This window comes from Pyxicephalus adspersus, chromosome 3 (genome assembly GCF_032062135.1).
Source record: "Pyxicephalus adspersus chromosome 3, UCB_Pads_2.0, whole genome shotgun sequence".
NCBI lineage: Eukaryota > Metazoa > Chordata > Amphibia > Anura > Pyxicephalidae > Pyxicephalus > Pyxicephalus adspersus.
This window is the reverse complement of record NC_092860.1, coordinates 101,889,395-101,912,048: the sequence shown is the minus strand read 5'-3', so window position 1 is coordinate 101,912,048 and position 22,654 is coordinate 101,889,395. Positions and strand designations below refer to the sequence as shown.

The window sequence follows — 22,654 nt, the reverse complement described above, 5'->3', positions numbered from 1 at the left end:
TTCACTGATCATCGGAGGAAATGGTTATGGTGGCCCTAAATATAATAATATGGTGTATACACCAGACTAGAACCAGGGACAACTTATGACAATGCGATGGGGAAAGTTCTTCAGGGCAGGGTCCTCTCCTCCTCCTGTGTCACTGTCTGTATTCATCTGTCATATGCAACCCCAATATATTGTACAGTGCTGCATAATATGTTGGCGCTATATAAATCCTGTTTAATAAAAACAATAATAATGAGGAGAGTCCCTAAAAAGTGAGGTGCACTTCGGAGCTATGTAATGATCAGCATAACTTCAGAAGTTGCTATAGGCAGAAGACACAACTTTGCTTCTTATTTAAAACTTCCCCTGGCCTAAGGATAAATGATGGCCCCTCCCCCTGGGCAGGGGCTCGATACAGGCTCCTCCCTTGGACGTGGCTCGTGTGTACGTGCTGCGTGCTAATCTGGGATTCGTATCTCGGTGCACGTTGTACGTGCTCAGAGGACGTATTGTTATGTCAGCCTCCTGCTTGTAGTATTATGACCTTGGCTGCCGCTGGGCGAGGCCTGACAGCTGTAATCATGACCTCAGTCACACACATGCATTTCCTCACTGTATCAATGCAGCAGCACATTCCGATAAAGGAAAGCACAACAGATATATTACATTATAACAGAATATATGTTATAAATAACAGAAAAAAAAACAATTATCAACGCTCAAACCAAAAAAATAATTGACGTCTTTACAAATATTTGTTACATTATTTTACCATAATAAACATTACATTCCTAACAGAATTAGCACGTATTTATTTGCACGTCATCGCTGCTGGTAGAGAATGCGCATGTGCGCTGCCCGCCTGTCAATATTGCCTGGCGAGTGGCCAATAGAAATCAGCAGAAGGTTTTCGATAGGCGGGTGAAGCGTACTGGCCACGCCCTGCCGTGACGTCACGTGCCCTTGTAGGTTCCCTCCGGTTCTGACTGGCCGCTCTCTGAGACAAGGTTGTTCGGTGTCCGCTCAGTGATCCCACGACCTCCACACCGTCAGCATGCTCGTGTGCCGAAGCGCCTGGCAGAGACTGGCAGCCCTCACCCAGAGGGGCACCGCCGCCTTCCTGCGGAATGGTGAGCACACCGTACTGTGTGTGACATTGGCAGCCCTTGTCTCTGCTCTGTGACCGGCCATTGTGCCCCATGTACAGGCAGGCAGCACATTGCCGCCTGCATCACATCGCATAAGCCGCGCTACCCCGGGCACTGCACCAGGCTGCGCATTAATGTTGTGTGATTGCTGCTGATGTCAGTAATGTGTGCTGCTATGTATGTGGGATGGCGGGGCTGTATCTGTGGCCGCTACATACAGGCCGCACAGGATGACCCATCAGACTGGTGAAGGTGACACATGGGGGGGATGGAGATTTCTGGCTGCATGCAGACATACATGTTGTGTTACATGTATAACACACGTCTGTTGGCATTGGTAATGATAGAGGTGGGCTTAGTGTAAGAAAGGGGAATGATGGAGTCTCCTAGCTTCCTCCATGTGCAGTGTTTCATGCTCTTACATTGCTCTGTATGTGAGGATTACACCAGTGTTCTCTCTGCATGTGAAGGAGACATCTGCTTTATCTCTGCACAGTGTTGACTCGGATTTCCAGACCTACTGCAGCTTCATTTAATTATTCTGCTTGGTGGAATGTAAGCTGATGAAAGAGCAGTGCTTTTGGTTTTGCTAATTATTATTAATACACAGTATTTATATAGCGGAGACATATTACACAGCGCTGTACAAAGTCTATAGCCGTGTCACTAGCTGTCCCGCAAAGAGGCTCACAATCTAACGTTAATGAAAGCTTATTAATCCTCCCAAAGTATATTACAATGCAGCATACTCATCCTTCATGGTGGCGGCTGGATTCACTATTACAATAACCATGTAACAGAGATAACAGAAGGCTGCCAGGGATGATACGGCAGAGCAGACTTTCTTGATCATATTAACCCAGATAAAACTTTCACATCTTAGGCAACCCCTTCTATAAATATTATATCTACAGCTCACAGTATGTTAGCATGGTGGTCAGTAGGAAGAATTCCTCTTGCATTGCTGGCCAGTGAGAAGAATGTCACCCATACAGATAGCCAAAAAGACTCTCAAATCGAACATGAATTTATTAGGAACAAGGGCACTTTCAATATCAGATATTGATTTCCCATTACCTTGACCATGAACTTGGTTAAAAGCATAAAGAAGAGGGGCGGTTGACCAACTTCCATGATGATGTAGCTGTGTGACAACCATGGCTTTCTCCATGGAACTTGGAGAAATGATTGTAGACTCGTAAAACAAAGGGCCGTGTCACGCAGGTAATATTGGGATCAGCAAGATATCTCCTGCCAGGCTTGTTCAAATGACGACAAATATAATGTTTCCCCACTGCCCCTTTATTAATATGTGAGAAGTATCTGGGCCCAGTGTCTTGCTATTCCTGAAATAATTTTCCTATATGGACCTTCAGCTGGCAATTTGTTTCTACCAGCAGGGTTTCCAGTCTGTGATAAAAGCTATGGATAAAAACAATAAATCAGTGCTTACTGAAAGCACAAAGAAGTAAAGAGAACATTTTGGAAGCACAACCCTGCAGCAGTGCTTAATGAGGTGAATTGTAACCCCCCAACATCTCCTTTGCACTATTTCTGCCATAAATAAATGTTTAGCTATTTAGGTGCACATGAATTTTGCTGCAAAGTTTAACACATCAGTGCAGTACAGGGCTGCTGTTATGTATTAAACCTGTACTGATGACATTTATGGTAAGTCTTATCAGAAATAAACCCCAACATTTCTTGGAGAGGACAGCTGTCTGCTGGGTCCCTGGCAGCCAGATTTGGTGTTTCATTTTGGAATTTTTTTAAATTGCTGTTTACAATGCAATTTTTTTGTTCACACAGTAAAGTGTCACATATGTATTTAACATGGTGGTATCTGATAAGTCTCTGTACTGCATGTTGTGTTGTTTGTAGAGCTATCTAATGAACCTTTAAATAACAGGCTGTGTATTTGCCCTCTTTTCATATTCTTTCCACCTCTGGGTGTGTATATACCTTTAAGCTGCATTCACATTCTTGCAGTGTGGCAACACTTCTCGTGTGTACATTCCTTAATGCCGCTTAACATGTAATAATACGCATGATCAAGCTCCACAATGAACAAACATTAGGAACAACATAAGGAAAATCAGAACTGGAAGACCAAAAAAAAAGTAAACCGTAGCAACATTGTGTGCTTCAATTGGTAGTTATATTTAAATCATTTCAGGTTCTTGTGAAGTTTCTTCTTCTTCCCACCCAGAAATGCCCTTAATTCACCCTCAGTTCTCCCCTTTATCTGTCATACTGGGGTGTTCAGTGTCCAGCTAACATCTGATTGAGGATGCAGTACTGCAGACCCCTTGCCCTTTCTGTAGCTTTCTATACCTCGGTTCACTGTATCACGAAGGAGTTGGCGACAGTCTGTGACCCCAGTTCTCTTCATGTTCTCTGCTGACCTCTACTTCTTGCTTCTTTGTGGCGACTGCTTTAAAGGATACTCTGTATTGGCATTGCTGGTAGTTAAATGTTTTACTACCACAAAGTTACAGCAGTAAACCAGTTTAGCAGTGTAGCAGGATACACAATCCCTTGTTCACGTGTGTATTACAGGTGGTGTTACAAAGAAAACACCTTGCACTGAGAATCTCACCTTCATGTGTGCATGTCCTTTCTTCCTCCGCTATGTGTCAGGCTGCCACTGGCACCATGGCCATACACAAACATGCATTGGGGAAATAGGTGGTAATCTCAATCCACCAAATAAAAAATTAAAACCGGCAGCTTGAATATCTCAAAATCAAAGATAGAGGACAGATATGCAGTTTAAATTTAAAAAAAAAATGAATGCAAAGTAACCAGTTTTGTTTTTATTACAGCTAGGAGATGTACATCATTTTTTTTTTTTTAAAGGGGGGCCTTTACATATATATTAAAAAAAAAAAAGGCCTGTAAACATAAGACATTGAACATTAAAAATACAAGGCTACAGAATAGGAGCTCAAACTTTTTGCACTTCACTGGCTGCATGTTTTTCAGTCTGATTCCATAAATTGAACCCTTTTTAACAGTGCAGTAACCTATAGCATCCACTTACACTTCTTCACATATTAAACCAATTATTTTAGAGTTGTGGCACTTTACTTTATAACTTTGATTTTTGCTGTATTTCCTTTCACTGTCAAATTCTATAAGTGGAAACATAGGAAAGCCATCCATAGTGCATGTTAATAGAGCATGCGGCTTGTTTACTTCCCTTTTAAGCAATATAGGACCTGGGGCCCTAAAAGTGGGATGTTAAAGCTGTTAAATGATTTTTTTTTGTGACAGTTTGTTTATAGAGTTAATCACAAGTCAAACCCTAGCACAAAACAATATTTTGATGATTTTTGTTTTGATACTGGTACAGTTCTACAGAATATATGATTAATGCAATGGTTTGATTTCAAGATTGGGCATGTGTAGAATGAGCAGCCAGAATCCTCCTGGGATGTGTGACGTGGGTATCCCATTCTGCCATCACAATAAAGACGGGGGGGTTACCCCAGTAATCCACCTTCATCCCGGAGCAAAGCAGGTGTCTCCATCTTCATCCTCTGGCTTCTGCCTATGTCACCCAGTATCATGCTGCACATGTGTGAGTTCGGGTGACATAGCCTGCTGTAAACGGGGGGCTTCTGGGATGTGTGAGGTTGGTATTCTAGGAGGCTCTGCGCACTGTGGTGGCGATGAAGACAGAAGGGGGTGCTTCACCCTTTTGTATTTATTTAACCTCCCTGGCGGTATTTACAAGTGTGGCTTGGGCTTAATTTTCAGTACCAAAAGCAGTAACCACGAGCCACACTGGGGATGGAATTGGAAAGCTTACCTGGTCCCCATGTGCCCGTGGCGTCCTCCAGTGATGCCCACCCGGTATCTGTGTCGCCTGGCAATGCCTGCCTAGCATCTGCGTCCCAGGCGTGTGAACAGCTGGGGTGTGGGACTAGGTGGAAAATTTAAGTGTTTTTTTTTTTTTTTTTTAAAGTGTCAAATGTACAAAAAAAAGGATAAGCGCACTGCTGTAGCAGTATTTGTAATGCTATATAAAACCGCTCATCCTCTTTAATGACCGCTTTGTTCCGGCAGAATTTCATGTTTGTGTATTTTTGTCCCCCTACAGCACCCGCTCGTCAGATGTCAGCCAGCAGTGTGCCGGGCTCTTCTGGTGGTGCTCTGCCTTATTACCTGCTTGTTGGTGTAGCCTTTACTGGTGGAGGATTTTATGTAAGTATTTCTGCTTTTTCTAGTGTGTGAGATGGGTATCCCAAGTGATCTGTCTGTTTGGCCTTCGCATCCCTGAGACACCAATGATAAAGTTATGTAGGCTGTTACTGGGCAAATGTACTATACCAAGAAAATATTCTCTAGGTAGTTTGCTGTTTTGTTCTTGTTGGTGGTGGAAGCCTCCTGTGTATTTTATGTCCACTTTTGAATAGTATTAATGAAAATATGAGAATTATAATGTAGTTGAGTTGCTCCAAGTTATGAAGAGGGATAGAAGTTAATGTGATGCTCTGTATTTACAGCAGCTTCATCCTTCCTGATCTTGTTGTGGTTTTGTAGGTGTACCGCACTCTGAGCAGAGACAAAGCTCGCTTTTATGAACGCCGTGAATACATTGAAACACAATTGAAACCCCAATTAAATTCAATTAAAGGTAAGACCAGTCTGTGCTGTGCTACTTTTTTGGTTTTGTTAAAATGTATAAAAAAGCAAATATGTTTGTTTTGGGTAGAGTGGGATAGGCCCAAAATCCTGCCCAGTTGTCATTGGTGTCCCCACTATGATGATTAATCTTAATTTGTCCTTGTAATCAACAAGACACAACGGGGGGAATCCAAAAGTGTTGAGTTTCCATCCGCACAAATTGTAAAAGAAAATTATCCATTCTGAAACCTGTTCCTATGTCATTTTTCTAAGAGAGCAATTGTTTTTTTTAGAGAAACAATACAGAGAACAATGTATGTACAGAGAGAACAAAACAATGTACAGAGAAAATTCCTATTGTGCATCGAGAACAGGAAGTAAAACAAATCACCTCAACAGTACGGATGGAAAAAAATAACTAGTTTTAGCCCTTTCATTATGTAACACAAAAAAAAAAGAGTTGTCTTATACATATACATCTTTTTATGATTATTAGCCAACAAATCGATAGGTAGTTTTTGTACCTTAACACCGATCTATTCAGTTCTGGGCAAAGCCATTGGCCCTGATTTAATAAAGCTCTCCAAGGCTGGAGAGAATACACTTTCATCAGTGAAGCTGTGTGATCCACCCAAACCTTAAAAGGATTACTGAAAAGTCATTTGCTATTTGTTAGTAAATGTTTTCAATTCTGGACCAGATCCATTCCAGGTATACTGGATCACACAGCTTCACTGATGAAAGTGTATTCTCTCCAGTTTTGGAGAGCTTTAATAAATCAGGCCCATTATCTCACATATGACATGTCAAATTTTCCTTTACTGTTCTCAAACTTCATTTACTTCAGTCATTGTCTAGAAGTGTGAGATTTAGACATGGACATATCTTTACATACTGTTTTGGAAAACACACACATACATTTATATTGAGGTGTATTTTGGTAAAACCAGAAAACCACGGTCCTGAAAATTAGTATAAATGCTGCCTGAAGCCTCACACTTACATCCTAACTAGCCTCCTTATGTTTGTCTTGCTCAGCCCTCCATTGTAACCTTTCTTACACCTAATATGTCTTCTTTATGTGCCTACTGCCTTTTGTCTTATAAAAGATGCAATGTGTAATGTAATATTGTTTAGGTTGTGTGGGGCTAATCTGATTGCCAGGCTGTAGAAGCAGTTTTTCTTTTATGGCTTTGTGACTTGGTACATTTGGGCAGAACAATCACAGACAGACCAGCAAAGTATGTTAGGAGATTAGGATTGTCTTCATATCTAATGACGGGCTTCCAAAAATTCTTAGGCATATCTTCTAGCAAAAAATGATATATGATTGAAGTCTGCGGCTGTGCTGATATATAGCTCTTAGTGCAGTCACTTCTGTGGTATATGGCCCCTGAAAAAAAGGCGGGTGTGTTGGTGACCATCGTGTATCGCTTTGAATTGAACACCTTTATTTTTTTTTTGCTTTGCAAAATGAAAAGGATTACAGGCAAAACGTTAAAACAATGTAATAGTTCATTGCCTTATCTTTCATAATAAAAGAAGTGGAATGGGGCAGCCTCACTGCTCTCTGTACCAGTCATTTATTTCTCTTTGCTATCTCTCTTCAGCATGCCTTCAATGATTGTGGGTTTTATTACTTTAAAATTAAAAAGATGCAGCATGGGGGTCTCCAGTCACAAATGTTCATCTTTAGCTACGCCATTGATAGAAGAATATGTCTGTACATATGCAGATGGATAGGGACCCCCTCAAATTCTAATATTGATTTCTGTGCTGTATATTTTTTCTCCTCTCCCTATAACCAATGTACACATCCTTTACATTTGAAATAATGCCCACTGTCTTTATATAATTTTAATTGTATTTTTTTTCTCCCTTCCCCATTTTTTGTTCCTGTGCTTCACAGATGGTAAGTAGGATTCATTTGTATAATTTTCCCTATTTTTTATAGTATTTGTAAAATATATTTCTTAGCCCTAATTTATTACTCCAATATAAAATGTTTAACAGCGATTTAAGTGTAAGTATACACACTGCTAAATTCACCATCAGTGTTTGCCATTCTACCTGTATGGTGCGCACAAACATAGGCTAAGCAGTATATTACCTTGTCATCCTAATGCTGTTTTGAACAAGGATTTCATTGTAGTGATAATTTGATCCAGCCATTTTATAATTATAGATAAACATTTACCCGCAAATCTAATATTAAACTGTACTGAAACTTGATTATGGACAGAAAGAAAGTATCCTTGTTCACAACAGATTGGGTATTTGTGTGTGTTTTTGTGACTGTGTATGAAAGTTTTATGTGTTGGTTCATTCTGGTTAGCTCTTTATCTTTTATTTATTTTTTTAAACTTTTTTTTTGGCATGAGCATTACCTTATTCGAATTTTGCTCATGGTTCTTTTTTTTTTTCTAATTGTCACTTTTGCTTCTTACGATTTCCAGAATAAAACCCAAGGGGATATCTTCCTAAACTTGAAGTTATAACCACCAAAAAAGGGACAGTCCATCATGCCGTGCAGCCTAATTAGTGATGAATTATAGTCGCACGCCAGTCCTTAAAGTCTCACCATCTTTTAAATTGAGCTTCTTTTTTTTTTCTTCTGTTTGATACTGTAATTTGCTGCTCCCCCTTTTTTTTGCCGTACAAGGGGTCGGATCTGATTTTGATTGTTAAAAACTTTTGTGGTATCTGTCAATTTAAATGGATCCATTGAGGCTGATTGCTCTTATTACTTGTGTGTGTACATGACTGTCCAATAAAGAGACCACTCTGAATGTTGCTCTGACTGTCCTTCATTTTTTTTCTTTTGATTTGGTATTTCTTGGTAGTACCTAACCATAGAGGGGTTCCCTTTTCTTGAGGTGATTAAGTCCTAACACTGACGTGTGGGCTCTGTGTGTTGATGTAACTAACATGCCCTCCTTGCTTGCTTCCCTTGTCACGTAAAGCTGCCTTAATGTAGAGTTGCTTAGTGTGAAGGATTTTGTAGATAATGGCGCTTAGTAGCATCTCTTTAGTTTTGAAAAGAGTTTTCACATCCAGAAATATACGGCATTCTGGTAAAAATTTTTGGGCATTGCCATTCTATTTTTAGGGGACATGGCAAAGCCTTTACAGACAGTGAATTTTGTATTTTTTCTTGTGTTCTGGGTTTAGTGATTTTTCTCAAAAGTTTTTTTTATCCTAAAATATCTGTATACAACAGTATATGTTCTGCAGCTTTAATACAGGACCATTTATTTGAAGGAGAAATAATTTTTTGCACAACTGCATGCCATAACAGGATAACCTCTTCTTTTGCATTTTTCAAAAATCTATAAACCAGTTTCTGTAGGATATCTGATTAGATCTACAGCTGCAGAATGTTTGGCTATAGATTTAGATTAGGAGAGTTGGGAGGGGTTAGAACCTATTTAGTTTTTTTACACCAAATCTAGCAGGAACACATACCGTGATTCTAAGCCTTCCCTACTCCTTCCAACACCCAATAAATTTGGGTATACTTACTATAAAACAAACTTTTTGTTTGCTAGATACTGAGAAACCTGCAACATTCCGCCTCTCCTACCATGTTACAGTTCTGGTACTTTATGAACTCTGAACGCAGTTCTGTTACATGGAAGAGACAAGGTTGTCCTCAGTCATGCGCGAGCCTGTGAAAGGTCCACAAGGATTGCTTTGGTCATTTTTAGCAGCTGAACAAAGAGGAGAAGTGGAGTAATAGTGATATATTAAATATATTACAATTTTAGACTAAATATTGGCTTGGTGACCAATCGGTTGCAGCAGAGGGAAGCAAAGCTTTCCAGATTTTTATGTGGTCCTTAATGCTAATCATGCATAAAACCATGCAACTGTTTTACTTTACTAAAATGGCACTGTAATAATGAAAACATTTAAATACCTATACACAACTAACACATTTCCTATAAAATCACAAATAATTGCATGTCTGATTCTACCTATTCTACGTGTTCATCCACATTGGCTGCACAGTCTTTGCTAATGTACAGGTGAAAAGCCATTTTCTACTGTACACGGTACAGTTTATTTTTTTTTTTATAAAGGGTTGCAACCAGAATGCTGTATTGCCTGCTCCTTCTGTTTCTCACCTTTTTTTGTCTCTTCCTTCACCTTGTGCTGTTTGTTACAAGTCTACTACTTAATTTATGCAAAATGAAAGAGAGCATACTGGGCTTGTAAAACAAAACCTAACACTGCTTTATAGACTGACCATGTGAGCTCACAGCATTTTAATCATAACTTGAGGCATTACTACATTTTAGGAAAAAAAGGTTATTTGACCAATAGTTACATATTGTCTTTGTTGGAATTATCATCCAGTTTAGTTTCCCATATGCCTTATTTAGGGGCTACGGATTGATTTTACCCATATAAATTCTACTTGTTCTTGGTGGGAGAATAGTTTGGATTTGTGAAGACTTAAACAGGATATTTTTGATTACCCATTTACCACTATTTAGAATAAAAGTAAGAAATTTTTAATTTGGGCTGATCACATTCATTATTAAACAATAATTATGTAGCGCCAACATATTACGCAGTGATGTACATCAAATAGGGGTTGCAAATGAAAGGAAGATAATAACAATGAAGCAGTAGAAGGAGAGGACCCTGCTCAAAAGAGCTTACAATCAATAGATAGTGAAGGTAGCATGCTTTTATGTGAAAAAAAAACAAACCTTTTTTGGTTTTCCACAGTGAACACGAATGGATACTTAAAGGAAATCTGATCAGACATATACATACAATTATTTTCTAGGACATTATATCTCAAATCTCAGTCTGTCTATTAACATCACTACATCTTTACAAAAAGTATTTACTGGGATCTCTTACTTACCAGTATAGATCTTACTATTATTAATAAACAGTATTTATATAGCACCAACATATTACGCAGTGCTGTGTAATCCCAGTAAACCATTTTGCCCTGTGCATTTAAGCCTGACCCCAGAATAGAGCTACTAATGTACTGTAATGAAAAGCCCATAGTAATAAAGATCTAGTTTGAAATCCCTCTTTTTGTGATCAGAAGAATTGTGTAAGGCCTTATGCTTCATGTTATTTATGAACTATGTGTACAACGAACTTCTGCAAAACTATTAAGCAAGTTTCCAAAAAACTATTTTCTGTGTTTTTTAATTGTAGCCTAGGAGGTTAGAAGGAATGGCTAAGCATTTATAAGGATTCCCAATTTAGCTTGAGAAGTCAGATTGGCAGCTTGTTCCCCTAGATATGCCCAAGCTCTTCATTTTGCATTGGAGCTTTTGTGCGCTCCTTGGATATAAAAGTATTCTGTGCTGGAGCTGCATCATCTTTGCTCAAATCCTTTACAAGGTGTGACGGTGGAAACCAGTGAAGTCTCTCAAACAACTGAGGAGGCTGTTGAAGCAGCCATAGAGGAAGCCGCAGCAGAAGGAATAGCTGAACAGGAAGCTGTCCCCACTCCATCTCTGGAACAAGAGCAACCTGTGGCTGTAGAGGAGAGCTCCTTGTCACCTGCATTGGAGGAGCCAGCAGTGATTGTGGAGGCTGCTACAGAACAAGGTTAACAATGGTTATTGTGTTTATTTTGCTTCTTTCCTCCACTCCCTGAGTGTAAAACAGTTTTTTCTTATCAAGAGAAAAACTGATTCAAAAACTTATCAAGAGAAAAACAAAAGATTCTTATCAAAAACAAATATTCTTAAAAAATAAACTTTAGGCAGATCTAAAAAGCACAAATATAATGTATAAAGAGCAACACATGGATCCAGTTAGGTGTTCTGCAGTGCATGAAACATTCTGATAGAAGGGGGAAGAGCAGTTATAAAGACAAAGCTTCACATGTCACTATCCAGTCAGAGGGAGGGGATGAGATATAAAGGTAAATTTCACGGTAGAAAAATCAGGTCTCCTCTGCCAGGCACCCTGCTCAGAGCTGGAGCAACACAAACTCCCTGGCAGATAAAACCAATAAATATGTATGTAATTTTCCTATTAGCTTGAAATTTTATGAATTATTTATAATATACAGTAAAATAAAAGTGTTGCCATTTCAGGTGCCACATAAACATTTTGAGAAAGTTAACATTTTAAGGCAGAAGGAGATATACGCACTGGGAGATATACAATGATATTACAATCATATTACAGTTTAATATTGCATACTGTACAGGTTCATTTACCCACCATGAACATTTCTAAAAAGAATAGTGGATATATTTTACCCTAAAGAAAACTTCCCTACAGACAAAAATGTATTAGACTTAGGACTTAGGTAATTCTTGACTACTGACGTCTTTGAATAATAACAGCCAGTAAACTAGCATTTTCAAAAGGCATGGAGAAAATAAATGTAACATCAGGGTGGACTATAAGCTGTGTAAACACTCTTGTGGTTACTCTGCAGCATGTTCATTGCTCAATGAGCAACAATTTCTGGACTGCATTTCATTCATTTCAATTGGGTCTGTATTTTTTTGTATAAATCAACTCAAACCACACGGTGGTTGGGCTTGGACCTATTTTTCATATGGTGTGTAACCACATGACTTTACAACCACAGGAAGCTAACTGGACACTGCTGTGACAAACATTACGAAAAATATCTTATTTGTGACAGCATTTTTCTGTCTCAAGCATTGTTCATGTTCAAAAACATTTTATTTTGTAGAAAAGGAAACTGGAAATAATTATAATGTATAAATCACATGTATTAAAATGATTTTACACATTTACCCCTAGAGAAATCAGGGGCACAGGACTAGTCCAGGCTTTGTCAGCCTTTTTTTTTTAAATGGGAAGGGGGCTTTAAAATTCCTTCAGGGTTCATTGATAGTTATAATAGTTATAATAGCCAATAGTTATAATATGACCAAGGTATGGTACGTTAGCCTGGTGGTCAATGGGGTGAATGAATTTTGCATGGTTGGCCAGAGGGATAATGCTACTTAAATGATATTCAAATAGATATTTGGTGTCACTGGTAACTGACCTGAGAAGCTCAATTAGCTCATTGCTCAAAGAACCCCTAGCAGCCTTTCTTGTCCTTTTTAACTCTTGAAATAACTTTCATGTTCTCATAGAACCCCTGCTTTATCTACATTGTCTGTGGCTCACACTACATTGTTGTGATGATCAATTTGAAAAACGCTTCTTACATTGCTGCTCAGTGGAAAGAATGTCAACCCTACAAATAGCTTAAAAGATCATTGATGTCACCTAAATTTACCTTAGAGGCAAAAATTGACCATGGCAACCTCTGGAGTAGTCCTAAAGTTCAACAGAACGCTGATTGAGAAACGCAGAAAAACATGAAACTAGTAATGAGTAGCACTGCCTCCTAGTATAGTGCCTCTATATTCATCCAAACATTTATCCTGAGCACTGGGCAGCCTTCCTGACAAGTTTTTGTTGCTATTGCTATTTTGTTGGGTGTTGAGCACTGTCAACCTGAAAATGTAGAGACAGCCCTCATACACTCCACTAAAGTATTTTGTGCTGGGAGAATTTTAAGTTCCAAGCAGAAGGACAGCAAAATACAATTCCTGGCAAGCAGCAGCTGGGTTAACAAAAATGTATGGTATTATGTGTTGAAGTCAATTTTTAAGTAATGCACTAATACCATCTAACAAACTTAATATCTAAAAACAGCATGACTTCTTAGTTGAATATACAGTCTAAAAAATACATTTTGACCCGTATTTTTTTTTTTTTTACACAAGGCTGTTAGTGAACATTCCCCAGGGATTACTCCACTCTCTGGTAAATTACATTAGCTTCATTGGCTTCCCTGTGTCAGCTTGAATATGTCAACATGCATTATGAAAGGCTGTGTCATTGGCTGCTAGACAGGTTCTGACCTATTGTCTGTGGTCATTGGTGTGTGCTCAGTGCTAATCAGTGTAATTTCACATTTTTCTGTGCACTGCTACACATTTAAACCAGTTTACTTTGAAAGATATAAGCATTATGCATGACAGTTTTGTGTTATCTAGTTTGTTTCAACAGTTCCCCAAATTATTGTTACATGTTGCAATATAATATAAAAGATCAAGCTACCTACAATTTTCTAAAATCTTCTTACATTCTTACAGACCAAATCTGTCTGTAGCTTTTGGGTCACCACATCATTAACATTCTTACAAGTATAGAGAAGGAAAGTTTGTGGCCATGTTTCTTCTCATTACCGAGTTGGTCTGGAGCTAAATACCATTTTCTATTAAACAGGAAAATTCTTCACTCATATCCCTAGTAGAGATTTTAGAGCAGAGCCTGCACATAGTCTATGTCCAGCCAAAACATTTTCTTTGTTTTGTATAAAGTGGTGAAGGGTTAGAACTTCTTAGTCACAAATACATATTTAAACATTACTGAAATTGTGATTTTCCTAAACTGGCTGCTGCTTCTGAAATGTGCTTTTTTCACTTATGTCTTCGTAATTGTATATTATATTTTGTTGTACATGGCTTGTAGAAAGAAGAGTGGATATTAAAATTAAAAATATCTCAGGTCTTGGTTAACAATAATGAGGTGGCCATTGTATTATTTGGTTTCTTGGATTTTTATCCAGTCCACTTGAAATACATTTCTAACAATTGTAATACAATTGGAAATAAGTATGTGGCGTTTTTAAAATTTTGAAGGCCTGTTGCATGAAATGGATGTCTTCCTATTTGTCCAGTAGAACCAGAAAATACTGAAGCTGTTGTAGAGGCCACATCTGCAGAGCCCTCTCCTGTGCTTGAAGCAAGTTCAGATAACATCCCGGGTGAGCTTGCCTCAGCAGCTGAAGACTGGTCAGAGCTCTCTGCTCGTAAACCGGAAGAGTCAGTTGAGGATAACGTACCTGCTGCACAAGGTAGGTGCAGGACAAAAAAAAAGACCTTTGCAGTTTGCTCTGGTGCTGTAGCTTCAGTCTCTTATGTACCTATATAATAGTTACTTCCAGGAATATAAACCTTGTCAGTATTTTATTTATACATTATTAAATGAACCATTCAGCCTCACCTATAGGCCACAATGAGAAATATGTAAAACAAATACAGTGCTTGGTATTGTAAGTCTTCTGTTGGAGTTTAATGAAGTGAAATACCATACATGCATTATATTAGTTAAAAATTTACTTTGTTATCTAATGTACTGTGCAAAAGATTTAGGGATTTCTAAGAAAATACTGTAAAGTGAGGATGCATTCAAAAGTAAATAAATTAATAAATGTATCTATGAGGGGGTGCTGAGAAGTTCCTGGCTTTGCCTTCTTCCAGATGAAATAGAAAAATGAGTGTGGGGGCATATGACAGCCTAATATCTTAGTATGTAACTGTGCAAATATCAGGTCTTTGTGTGATTTACTAATAGGTTGAGCACAATGGGTCTTAGTTATTACCCTTCCTAGCGGTAACCCTGAGTCACACTTGGGGTATGTAAACCTATGGGAAGTAATAGTAAATACAGCCTTACCTCATCCGCCGGCATCCCCGGCTGTCCATCGCCGCGATCTCCGTCTTCTTTATTCTTCCTTCGGCTGGCTTCTGCAACCCAGGAGTTCCCGGTGATGTCGGTGCGTGTGTATGTTGCCGGCGGGGCGGAAAATTCAAAATCCATTTGTATTGCATTCAATACAAAATAACTTTAGATTTATATGTGTAAAAATAGTACATTGTTTTCAAGAACATTTATTTTACAGTATATATAATAGTATAAGTTTAATATGTATTTTAAAAAAAAATTTTTTAATTTATTTAATTTTATTGTTTTTTTTCATGATTTTGTGTTTCAAACTTTATTATACTCATACTATTATATTATACTGTAAAATAAATTTTCATGAAAAACAATGTACTGCTTTTGGACATTTAAAACTGGAAAGAAATGAACTGCTAGGGAGGTTAAAGCTCTCCAAGAGTGGAGAAGATAGACTATAATGGGAGAAACTGGGTGATCTAACAAAACTGTAAGGAAAATGGCACAGGATTGAATTTACTTGTCAAATAATATCAAGTTTTTTTTTAGGAAATCCATTCCAGGTTTGGTAGATCTCACCCATAGTTTATCTTCTCTAGATGTGCGAGAGCTTTATTAAATCAGGCCCATTGCATCAAAAGGTCTTTACATTCAGAGCTTTTAAGAAAGATACATGTTCCAAATATGTTCTTCAAGCTATTCTAAACAAACAACATTGAGGCCAAGAAATGAAGTGGACTTCGTGGAAGACTTAAACTTAAAAGCCATGTCTCCAATGTAGAAAAAGGCCAATTGACTCACCTATGCAAGATAATGCAAGAACTTGGGTACTGAAAAATGGCAGCAGGAGTTAAGAACTGACAAGTCCATGTTGAAAAATGTTCCCTGTAACATAAGACAGGTTGTTTGCAGAAGGCCTGGAGAGTGGTTCAAGGATGAGTGTCAGCAGGCAATATCAAAACATTGCTTGCAGGTTTGGGTATGCATTTCTACACATGAAATTGCGGATTAGATCTGATTGTTTGGCCTCCTCAATCCCAAAAAGTACAAGCAGATACTTATCATGTAAAACCATAACAGAGGAATCTGAATGGTCATAAATTAATTCAGCAACAGGACAATAACCATAAGCATAAAGTCACGGTCACAAAGAACTATCTTCAGGGTGGACACACTAAATGGTAATTTAAGTTTATTCACTTTGTAGGTTGTTAGGTAATAAATCAAAAATTTAAAGCATTCTTTCATTTATGTAATTTTAAATACTTTTGCACAGAACTGTAGATTGAAATGTTTTTGTGGAGAATGCAATGTTGTCAATAAACCTAATGATTCTTAATGTTTCTTTTTAGAGGGTGAAGAGGCTGTGCAATCTGAAGCTGCTGCAAGTTCCTAAAGGTAAAAATCACTTTTCACAACATTTTGTTTACCATTACGGCCTAAAAGCTTATGCACCCAAAGTCAGAGCTAGTAATTAGGTACAGATACCCGGAGCTGCTCCTCTGTGTAACATTACAATGGTGGCGACCTAGTGTTTTGGAACAGATAAGAAGCTTTACCTGCAGGCACTTTTCTGTTGTTGGCTTCATTCAGTTATCCAAGCCAAACCTTCAACTATCCAAAAAACAAATCACAGATGCAGAAGATTGGATCATTTAAATGGATCCTCACTCTTTTTGCACATTCTTAACTACTTTGGTAAATCAGCTTCAATATATGCTCAGTCTTTACTGCCATTATCAAGTAGTTTGTTCAAAAAAGTGCTAGTAGAATCACAGGATTAAAATGTTTAATTCTGAATTAAAATATTACATTCAATCAATTAGATGCAGAGCGAATTGCACACAAAGCCAATGGCCAAACATCCTGATTTCTTACAGATGCAAGTACATTTGCATGCACACAGCAGTTGTAAAGGGTATTTGTAATTCTGATTTAGACATAAAATAAAACACTTTAGTATTCTTTATAAGCAAACTAGATGATAAGTAGATTAAGACTGTGCCACCAGGTGTCAAATTATAGCAACTCCTACCCACTCCTACCCTACTCCTACTCCTACCCTACTCCTACTCCTACCTACTCAGTGTCACCTTTAGCATGCTAAGCTTATTTCTTATTAGCTGTAGTGACAGCTGTCTGTAGAAATGTTAGCTGCGTCTTCTTTTCAAGCATTTTCTTAACCATTCTGCTAGTAATGTATCATCAAACAGCATAGAATTACGGAATGCATCTGTTATTATATTTCTGATCAAGATCAACATTTTTTTTTAATTTATCAAACAGTTACAACAAAATGCCTTTTGTGGTATATTTACAGACCTGAACCCAAATAAAATCTGTAATGCTAGGGTTTATATACCCTTCAAGTACTTAAAAGAAACCATTAGATTGTCTTCTCTGGCAATAAAAGCTGTCAGTGTGTGACTCAATCTCTGAAACAGGTACCACCCCAGGAGGTAGGCACAGGAGCCTCCAGGACTCTGTATAAAGCTGAGCTTTGACATAAAGCTATCCTGTTTAGGTTAAATGATAGCTGTGTATATAAATTACAACTTTGTCCATTTAACTTTTTTGGGTAGGTGGAGTTGTGTTAAATTTCTGCATGTCTACAGGAAAACAATTTGTGTAAAGTACAAAAAATTAAGATTAAACTAAAATAATACTGAGGGATGTACAGCAGGGTTCTTCTTTGTATCACTTTCTATTAGTTTACTTTGTGTTTTGTGATTGTGTCTGAACTTTATAAAGTAATTTCTCAATGTTGCTTATTTGTTTGTACAGATTTGAGGGATTCTTCTACAAAAACAGTATAGTTCTTGAAATTCACCATTTCCAAATCTCAAATACATTCAATACTGAACCCATCGTATAATGCTGGCTGCTTGTTTCCTGTGACGTCACTTCTCACTTCCATTGGAATCACTGGTGTTAAGGAAGTTCTGTCTGTCTTATATATTATTAGTTTTATTGCTGGAAAGGATGTTAAGTGCAGTTAAGCTGAGGCACTAGTTTTTAAAATTTTAAGAATCTTTTATTGGTAAAGTAGTGAATTATTTTTGATATATAAAAAGCAATAAGTCACTTTTTAATATTATTGCATTATTTTTCTAATTTTGAAAAGACACAACCTACTTGGTTCTAACTGTAGTCAAATCAAACAGCTGTCAACTTTACTTTTCATAAAACAGACTAGCTGTGTCATATTCTATGCAAGTTTGTGCAGAATCCTAAAGCAGAATGATTTGAGATTCAGCTGTGAGAAATCTAAAGAGCAATGATGATGTACAAATAATAGTAACCCTTAACCAATTGGTATAACTTTTATCAGCATGACATTTTTGAGTTATTACAATCTATAATTACTAATCAATATTAAAAGCTATACTTGCACTACAAGGCTTCCAATGAGGAAGAATCTGAATTGAACAAACCAGATTAAAAAAGTGCTGCTGTGTTTATTGCATGACAATCACAAACCAGACTACAAATCTCCTATTATAAAAGATGTAAAGGTCTGGTGTTCCTGAAACTATGAGTGCTATAACTGGATTTTATAAATTGTGTAAAACTACTGCAGGCAAAGAAATTTATAAAATAGATAAAGCTTTATGTAAATATATAGTAATATTTAAAGGCTATGTACATGTTTACAAGTAATATAAGGCACATAAAGTACATATACAAATTTATAATCTCAAACAAGGGTACAAAATGAATTGGTCTAAAGTTCAGCATAATACCATTTTGTCCTCAATGACCAAACACATACCATGCCCACGCCTTTTTATTTATTGGGTCACCACAACCAAAAACAAATATTTTGTCTAACTTTTTTGGGATACTTTTTTCCAGAACCAATTGGATCTAGAATATAGCATATAGCTATCCAAAGCTTACAGATTCTGTGGTGCTAAATAAATGCTATGTCTTTGGGATGTGACTGTGATTTAATTGATAGCAAGGGTTTTTACATGTTTTTTCATTTAGATGTTGTATGTCACTTTAAGTGGGATTATCATACTGCTAATGTTGCTTTCGCTATGTGAGGTGCAAACCACTCAACCTCTAGAAAGTTTAGGACATATCCTTTGATAAACTGACATAGTTCCACTGTGAAGTTCCTACCTCAGTTGTGCTGTCATTCCATGTAGCTATATCTGCCTTGAACACTTCAGTTGTAGCTACCCCAGACTGCTTAACACCGTAGAAGCTATATGCAGGGTTCAAAATTATTTTTAAATGTTACACTTTGTACACTAAACAGTATTGTATGACCAGAGATATGATCTGAGACTCACAAAGGAAAATAAAAGCCCTTTACTCCTGTGTTTTTTTGGTGGTTTTGTTCTTTAAAATTTCCATATTTAAGCTTTGTAGCCAAAATGGAATGGGCATGCATGGCATGAAAATGCTGTCCTATTTGTACCGATAATCAGTTGTCAGCTTTGAGCAACTCGAATATGTGGACGAGAAAATATTGCAGTGTGGGGAACTTCTATTACCTCCTTAGGCTGACCATACATAATGAGTGGTAATCTAACAATGTCTCAAGAAGTCCATGATTGTTGAACTGTTTTACAAGTCATTTCTAACAACTAAAGATGGGCCACTGAAATGATCACCATTGGTTGACCCCAGGAATCTGGAAGGATAAAAAAAATGTAAATTCTTGTTTGGGTTGTGGCATACATCAGTGGAAAATCAGTTTGCCAGATGAAGTCTATTCAGTTAGTGAAATGATCGCCAATCTATATGGTCAGAAAGAAACTCTTAGGGAAGCGCTGGCCACAGCAGTAAAACATGGAAAATGCTCCAGGTTAAGCCTGTTCTTGCTCTTAGGTGTTACTGTAGGCTGCAAAAACAATAATTCCAATGACCGAAGAGTTCAAAGAAGACAGTCACAGTACTGAACACGGCCACACCAGGGACACATGCTGGTAAGCGATTTGTGGCTGCATTTGTTGCATTAATTGGCCACAACAGACATAGGTGATATATTGCAAGGATATAGAATCTACATAACTGAATTGTTCTTGTGAGCAGCAGAAGAAACCAAAAGGTCACGTTTACCATGCTGACACTGACGATGTGTAGGCAACAAATATCACAGTTACCAAATGGGCAAGGGTGAAGAAAAAAACAGGAAATAGCCATTGGTGTAAATACACAGATTGTAAACTGAAAAATGTGAAAATACATGACAACAATGGCGATTAAGGCTTTAAAATACAACATATAACAAATATTTGTAGGCCAGTCTGTCTTTTACCTCTGACCCCCTATTCCAGGCACTCTCTTTCCAGATGTAGCAGATGTTTCTGGAGGAGAGAGGTACAGCTGGTCTCAGGATTAAGAAAACTCAAAACATTGGAATAGATTAAGAGGGGAGAACACATCGGTTGACACTTGTTTTACTGACAAATGTCTATAATATATATATTATATTTTATTTTCCTCCCCTAGGCTTCCCTTTTCACCCAGTTGTGACAGGTATTTTACCTATTTCCCCATATCCAAAATTGAAAAGAAAAGTTTTGGGTTTAGCTATACTTAATATACTGTTTTTTTAACTGCCTTGCTAATTCTATCTCTCTAAATAAAGCTACATAATGAATGTGGTGTACCACATTTAGGTTTTCAATAATAAATATGATATCCAAAATGTGTTCTTACATTTGGGAACTAAGGTTACCTGGTATAATTTATCAAAAGGGCACATTTCATCCTGTGGATTAAAGCACATTAAGTTCATTTGGTGTGAAGGCTGTATTCTATTTTCGGCATTCTGTTTATACAGATGGCACAATACACGGAGACGGATTCAACAAAGGTTTAGAAGTGACAGGTAAACCCAAAGATTACATCAACTGTAATCCTTGTGGAATTGGTTGGGCTGTCATCTTTGACATCCAGGTGCTTTTAGAGTGCTGACACCAAGGGAGACTTGGCCTTACCCTGGCTAAAAATATTGAATTTAGGGTTTCACTATGACTGTCATGCCTGCTAGTATTTTGCAAAGAGATAAGCTGTAGGAGCTCCCATATATTTCTCCATGCACATTTCTTCTAAGGATTACTAAAGCCTTTGGCTAGCTGTATGGTCGGTACAGATAATATTGTTTGTTCCTGGATAATATGTCTGATATGATATTGTACTTATGGATGAAAGGACATCACAACCAACATCTACCAGATTCCATGTGTCTTTAAAACTATTCTGCAGCCAGGATCTCATTTATTGCAAAACCAAGAAGTTGTGCAGTGATATAGGGAAAGCTCTGAGGTTTAGGGGTCTGGTGTAGAATAAGTCAGTTAAAAATATGACAAGAGCATTGCCATAACTTTCCCATGCACTGAAAAACAATACTGAAAGAATTCAATTTCTACAATTTCCAGCCTCCTAAAAATTCTAGTTTTCTGACTATATTGACTCAGACTCAAGCACAAGCATGCAAATCTGAGCTCAGGATCTTCTCCATCCAACTCATGTGTCGGTGTTATTTAAGTCAGTTAATCAGCATGGCAACCAGATTCCTTCCTTCCTATATTACAGGGGAGTTTGCAGGGTTGCCTCCTTTTTAAAACAATGACATTCTTCCTGTGTTTCCAGCTCTAGTCTGCAATGTTATTGCCTTCAGACAGGTAATAACAAGGTCCATACCAGCTCTGCTCTGGCATGAGGTGTCATGTCTGGGAATGGGGACAATCAAAACTTGTGTTAGCCTGTCATTTTATGGGTGTCTCTTTAAAGTCATGATGCGCATATATATGAGTAACAACATTAATTAAAATTCACTAATATAGCAGTAGGCAAAAAGGCTCTACATTTTGCTTATGCTGTCAGTAGTTTTTGGGGAACAGTAGCATGTTTGATTTTGTGCTTTATGCTGCTATTGGTTATTTGTTGTGGACAAAAAGATTGTGCACAGCCCCCATTAGTGGAAGAGGAACAAGCCCTTATGTAGACATATTTGATGTCAGCCTTCCAAGGTTCGGAAAAGTTAAGATGCTTGCTACAGTTTAGCATCAGAAATGCAAGGGAGTAGGTGGCACATTTTCTTTTTTAGTGTATATCTAAAGCCAATTTTATGTGATGAGGCTTATAAAATAATTGGCAGCCACAGGTACAAAAATCTGGCATTTTCTCAAAAGAAATTGCATTTTGGAATAAAAAACTACCTAGCCTCATTTTTTACTCCTTTTTTTAATTTCTTTTTTCCTTTTCAATCTTTAGACGGTCCACAAAAAGCAAATATAGAATACAAAAGATCCCTGCTCTGAATTCCTTTTTTGGTATCAGCAAGCTTCCCTAATGTTACTGTGTTTATTACTCAAACTAGAACAGATCTCCAGCATTCTGTCAAGTAAACACTAGATGGCAGCATTTTAGAGTTCATG

The 22,654-nt window shown here is 37.6% G+C and overlaps 1 long non-coding RNA gene across 2 annotated transcripts; it reads left to right on the top strand.

The window, feature by feature from the left end:
- Positions 1-914: 914 nt before the first annotated feature.
- LOC140326860 (uncharacterized) lies at positions 915-19,585 on the top strand. Of its 2 annotated transcripts, none has more exons than XR_011919938.1 (6): positions 915-1,118; positions 5,242-5,345; positions 5,685-11,354; positions 14,476-14,649; positions 16,607-16,652; positions 18,039-19,585. It is a non-coding gene; the product is annotated as an uncharacterized lncRNA (long non-coding RNA). The 2 variants fall into 2 exon arrangements; XR_011919937.1 differs by having other exon boundaries at positions 14,473-14,649.
- The last annotated feature ends 3,069 nt before the right edge of the window (positions 19,586-22,654 follow it).